Here is a 6,803-nt window from a genome sequence, read left to right as displayed (position 1 = left end):
AACTGAGCAGATATAAGCATGCTATGTAAATAGTAACCCAATGCTGTATGCAAGCTAAACTTTTTTTAATATTGTTATCATTTCTGTATTCAACGTTTGTTTTTAAATAAAAATATAAATTTGTACGGTATCGGCTGTTCAGAATTATTTGTATTTAGTGTGTAGACTGGAATTGATAGTAAAAGAAAACTGAGGGAAAAAAAAATGTTTTCTTTCTTTTTTATTATATCATGTAAAAATATTTAATTTATATATGTTGGATCACAGATTGATTAGTATGCTGTGTAATGTAGCAACTCAATGTATTTGGGCAGCGTGAATGATTAAAGCATATCTCTCTCTTCCAATAAATTTATTTGTTTTTTTTTCTCTTAAAAGTGACACTGAATTCGTTCAATATTGGGTTAACTGCTATAAAATATATTACATACCTTCACTTTATACCAGATTAACTGTTGTAAAAGTTCTGGGCTATTTTTAAATTATAATTTTGACACATAAAAGTTTTAAGTAAATATTAATGGTATATTAATATAAACAAAATCATCGTTTAATGTTATCATACTTATATCTATTTCAAGTTAAAATTCATCTATACGTATTTAAGCATTTTTGTTTTCTATGCCAGAGTTTAATTGGAATTAAATTCTCGTACGTATCCTTTTTTGCAGTCAACAGTCATTTTTTAATAGAAAATATAAATTTTTATAGTTTAGAGCGATTGGAATTAGTATAGTTTCTTACAAATTAAACCTAACTTAATAATAACGCTCTAAATTCCTTCAATAATGGGTAAACTGCTATAAAATATATTAAAAATCATCAATTGTCAACAGATTTACTGTCGTGAAAGTCCTTAGCCGTTTTTAAATTAAATAATTATGATATATAAAAAGTCTTAAGTTAATAATAATAAAGTAATAACATAAGTAATTTGAAAAAAAAAATGTGATGAGCAACATCTAAATGAGCATTATAATTTGCATCCACTAATTTCGAATACAAGTTAAAGATATATAATAGAATGTAGTAGTTGTGTTCAACATATCTTTTTTATACTAGAATAACTTTCGTGAAATGTTTGACATTCTCTTATTACCGCCGTATATAAGTACAAGTCGTTATAGACAGGCTAACACAATTTACTGGTTGCAGATTCACTTTACTTCCTTACAAACTGCTCTATAAAATTTAACGATGTCCTTTCATTTATGACTGCCTTAGGAAACCAGTACCGAAAATTATAAATTTCGTTTAGCAATACTAAATCATCGGTTACTTATTCATTGGAAAGGAGGAAGGATTCCTTCCACGATGCAGTTCCAACTGGAACCATAAATTTTCACTAGTTTATAAGGACACAACTTCATCACAGAGAAAAACTATGGAAAGGAAGACAGACTGGATTACATAAAGTATATAAGTGCAATGGTTACACAAGAGAGAGGAGAGGGACCAGTTGTGCCGAATCACGACCCAGAATCGATGACGTGTCACTTCCTCTAACTGACTGACCCGCGATATGGCTGGCTCCTTCAGTTTAGCAGCGACTCTTCTCAATTCAAATCATATTCGTATGAAAAATATATAAAAATGCATTCTCATATAGTTTGTTAATAGTAAAATATTGATAATACTATATTACATTTTTTTCTATTCTCCTATCCTACATTTAGGTCAAAAATAAAAACATAATAGTGTTTAATTAATTTATATTTATCTTGGACATTTGGAGATATTGCGTCCTCTCTTTAGCAAGTGTAATTTAATATTCTTTAAGTAAAGCTTTTTCTTTTATTTATTTTATTCTTATTTTATTGTCTATAACAAATTAATTTCATTTCTGAAAAAACGCAAACAAATAAGTTCTGAAGGATGCTTTTACAAAATAACAAGGTGATTAAATGATAAAAAAAATGAAAATAACAACTCCATTAAATACAAAAGGAATGATCCCAATTATTTAATTATCCCTATAATTTTGGAAAATATCATACTACAAAGATAAACGTTATAAACTACATTATATCACATTCAACTATCTTTAATTTGAGTGCTAATAGACATCATTGCGTCTGATGGTTCCTGAGATAAAAATTTTCTAGAATAAATTCACTAACTACTGATTTTTAATTACATATTTCATAAAATATTTTTTTTAAATTGAATCTCGGGAACTGTTGAACCTGGACAGCTCTAATAGAGCTCATATTTACTTTACTACAAATGATGTTATAATATAATACAAGGGCCAAAGAGGAGAAAAAATTGTATTTATTTCATCCCAGTATCTAACTTTAATGAAAGCTATGTATAATTACTAGTCAAAATTAATGAGTATGCCAAGTATAGACAGGGAGAATAAAAAATGGCAGCTATTTAAAAACGTAATAAAGAACATTTTAAATTCAGAGCTCTTTAAAAACACCGATAACACTGGAAAATCTAAGAGAACATCCTTTAAAGTAGAGTAAATTTGCTAAAATATAAGCCCCAATGGAGCTATTTGCGTTCAGTAGTTCCTGAGATATAGTTTCTTAAACACCAACATTTCACGAAACGATGCACTGAAAAATCAGAAATTAGTGAATTTATTTTTAGAAATCTATATCTAAAAAAACTTTTATACATATGACAATATATATAAATATGACTTTATAGATTATTGATTATTATGTAATTACGGTATAAGAAAAAGCTCGGAGGGCAAAAAAGGGAATTATATCACCCCAATTTTTAATTACTTTAATGAATACTATGTATTATTACTAGTCGAAATTGATGAGTCTGTTAAGTATAAGTAGGGGGAATACAAAATGGCAGATGTTTCAGAATATACAAAAAAACTTTTTTTCATTCAGAGTTCCATATTTTTTATACTACCTACAACACTGGAATATAACATCATTTGAAGTGGAGTAAATTTGCTAAAACCTGTGCCCTAATAGAGCTATTTACGTTCAATAGTTCTCCAGATATATATATTTTTAAAAAGCAACATTTTATAAAACAATGCACTGAGAAATTAGAAGTTAGTGAATTTATTTCGAGAAATCTATATCTCTAAAAACATTCGACGTAAAGATGTCTGTTAGCACTCAAATTGAAGGTAGTTTAATGTACAATAAAGTAATTTATGACGTTTATCTTCCGAAGAGTAGTAGTTTTTATGATATTTGCTCAAATAAATTTATTCATAGTTTTTCGGACCAAATTTAATGTGCGAATATCATAAAAACTACTGTCTCCACGAAGATGTGTGTCATAGTAAGTTAAATTATGTTTATTTTGAGTGATGGCAGACATATGTACGCCTCATGGTTCCTGATAAATATTTTTTCAAAAATCAACAATTTTATTTTAACAACCAGAAATTAACACTTTGTGTGTTATTTTGTCAAATATCATATAAAATATTACTCCTACCAAGATAAACGCCATAAACTGCTTTATAGCGAATTAAACTAGCTTTAATTTGAGTGCTAATATACATCTGTTAGTTTCATGGTTCCTGAGATATAAATAATTAGAATAAAGTAATCAAGTAAAGTCATCACAGATTTTTTAGTACATATTTTATGAAGTGTTGATTTTTAAAAATTGTATCTCGGGAACAATTGAACGTAAAGTGCTCGAATAGGCCTCATATTTTAGCAAATTTACATCGGTTTAAATGATGTTCTATTAGGTTTTCCAGTGTTGTAGGTAGTTTTAAAGATACAGAGCTCCTTATCAAAAATTAAAATTTTTTTTTGTATTTTGTATTCCCCCTACCAGACTCATAAATTTTTACTTATACATGGTTTTCATTAAGGTTATAAAAAATTAGGGTGAAATAACAGATTTTTGTGTCTTTAGAAAAAAACGAAATTGATGAGGAAATAAAAGCTAGGTTGAAGGAAGGAAATGCTTGTTATTTTTTAATTTCGAAACTGCTCAGTTCGTGTTATCTATTCAAAAACGTAAAGATTATTTGTCCTTTATACTTCTCTTCTTTCTCTCTCAGCCCTTGCGTGCCTATTGCTACCAATGATGGGCCACAACAAACCTTTGAATTCAAGCAGTGCTATCCCTTAAGATGGAAAGTAAATTGCTTCTACACCAATTAAATAAAATGAAAATTCATATTTAAAAGAAAAGAAAATGTGAATAAATAATTATAAAAATACAGTTATTCGAGAGGCTGATCCTATTAATTAGTTCGTTAAGGGTAAGGTCGATTGCTAATAGCCTAATCGATACACCCACACAAAGGCATTTAATTATTGCAGTAATCGATAGCAAAATTTCTATACGATTCTGCCTTCTACATCTTTTTGCTAGTTAGATAACATTACAAAACTAATTAATCTGCTCTTCTAATAAAATATATCTAAATTACTTATTCGTCTTCATATAATTTATTAGTCGTTTTTTTTACAATAATTTTAAGAAAAAAAAATATACCAAAGTGTGGAGACTATATGTATATATATATGAGTTTAACTACACAAAAAGGCCATTAATCTCAAGTAGATTAATTTATTATTCCTGCCAAATTTTCGCCCATTCAGGTATCACCAGAGCATTACATTACTAACGAAAACACACATTAAACAGTAAAAGAACTTACCATTCAGACACAGTATAAAACGATTTAAAAAATCAAAAATAATTGGTGTCCAGTCTCCAAATACCCCGGCAAGGTAACTAAACTAAAACCTTCTTCAGGAAGGAAGGAGTTGCCGAAATTAAAATATTTTAACTATTACAAAATTACAATAAACATTAAAAATTCCTCAAAGACTTGAAATTAAAAAAAAAAATGTATTTACACCATAAATAAATTTCAATAAATTGTTTGAATTTAATTAGAATTTGTAAAATGTTTCATTGATTTCATGAATACTATGTCGGAGAATCAGAAATTCCAACCTAATACACATAATTATCTATTTAAAATACCTATTGTTTCTGAAAATAAATTATTGAGGTATTTGGAATCCGTTTTTAAATTTACAACACTATTTAGATTTTCTGAAATATATTGTGCCTCCAGGTATTTTATTGTGGCTCTGACCTTTCTTTATGTAAAATAAGTTTGGTTCTCAAAATCAAATTTTGTTTAAGTTCAAGGCAATGTTTTGATAGGGTAGTTTTTACATATTTTTATCCTTTATATTTATATTCGGTGCAAGAATTTTGATGTTGGTGCAGTGCAGGCAATTAATTTTAATAATAATAATGAAGGCCTAAGGAACCCCGAGGTTCGATGCCGATACCACCAATTGCTCTTTATATATATCCTTCCAGCCTTTCTAAACCCAATTCTGCTAAATCAGTTTTAACGCAATCCTCCCATCTACGTTTCGGTCTACTCCTCGGTCGTTTACCCGTCGGTTCAGTGTATATTAACATTTTAGGGATCCCCTCGTTACTGAGCCCTACAACCATACACGCCCATCTAATACGCCGCAATACTATAACTTGAATAATATTTACCGGGTGTAGTTTCCTTAATTCAGTATTGTGCAGCCTGCTATGTTCTCCCGTAAATTCTTCCTTTTTCGGTCCGAATATTTTACGTACTGTTTTATTTTCGAAAACCTTAAGGTGCCGTTCATCTTTTAATTTATGAGACCACTAAGTAATTAATTAACGAAATTAATTTTATAAATAAATTTGAACTTTGGGTTGCCTCTATTTTATCTTTGAGTAGAGTGAAAATTCGGCCAAGTTTATTTTAGGTTTTGAAATGCAATCTTTAATTTTTTAAATCATACTCATTTAAGGATTCGGATAGATGTTTTATATAAGTAAGAGTTTGCAAATGGGAAATAATGTGTAATTATACAGTTGGTTTTAAGGTTTTTTTAATTTTTTTAAATTTTTATTGGAGGAAGTTAGTTCACTGTATATAGTAGATTGTAGGAAGACAGCCCAGGTGGCGGTTAATAAAGGTACAAGAGTGTCCAGGTGGCGGTCAATAAAAGTACAAGATAGTCCAGGTGGCGGTCAATAAAGGTACAAGATAGTAGATAAAACGGTCAATAAAGGTACAAGATAGTAGAAAAACCTTAACGGTTAACATTAAATGGATTTTTGTTTACCCTTATCCGAACTATCTTCCTACAATTTTATTGTATTAATTTTTTTTTTTTAATTTTTAGATTTAAGGATTTTTTTAACATTTATCCTAATTTTGTAATAGGTGTTTGGACTAGTTTTTGGAGCTGGACAAAAATTATATTTGAATATTTATTTAGCTTTTTATAATTGTTATATCCAGTGTGTGAATGGTAAGTTTTTTACTGTGTAATGTGTGTTTTTCAGTTGTACACTAATGCCATGATCCTAAGTTTGGAAAATTAATAAATTATTTTGAGACTACAATGGCCTTTATGTTTACTTAAAATTATTTTAAGAGTTTTCTATAATAAGTATTAGTTTGTCAATATGTAATAATGTAATAGCCAAAATGAAATATTTAAAAAAAAATTTTTAAAATAATTGTACAAAATACACTAATTATCGATTGATTATCCTTAGATGTCCTCATTTAATCAATGCGTATTGTTCAAACGAATGTCAACAAGAGCTTCTAATCAACATGTTTTCATTGCAGCTCCGATTGCTAATTAGATTTCTAAAAATATAATCATCTATTGCTAACCTTCGATTTAAGAAATATATCTTATAACATCATTATGGTTTAATATTACCAAATATAAACATACAACTAGAGATAATGGATATCCAATCTATTCAAGATAGTATCAGGGATTAAATTACTAAGAGATTACTAAATAGAAATATGTTTTAAT

The 6,803-nt window shown here is 28.3% G+C and overlaps 1 protein-coding gene across 1 annotated transcript in view; it reads right to left on the bottom strand.

Moving 5' to 3' along the window:
• Nucleotides 1-6,803, bottom strand: part of LOC106677080 (terminal nucleotidyltransferase 5C) — a 409,076-nt gene that overhangs the window by 84,439 nt on the left and 317,834 nt on the right. The window lies entirely within an intron of this gene.

The sequence above is a fragment of the Halyomorpha halys genome, unplaced genomic scaffold (genome assembly GCF_000696795.3).
Source record: "Halyomorpha halys isolate HHAL.00 unplaced genomic scaffold, Hhal_1.1 Scaffold86.1, whole genome shotgun sequence".
In the NCBI taxonomy this organism is placed as follows: Eukaryota; Metazoa; Arthropoda; class Insecta; order Hemiptera; family Pentatomidae; genus Halyomorpha; species Halyomorpha halys.
The sequence above is the reverse complement of the archived record's forward strand: the minus strand, read 5'-3'. Positions and strand labels throughout refer to the sequence as shown.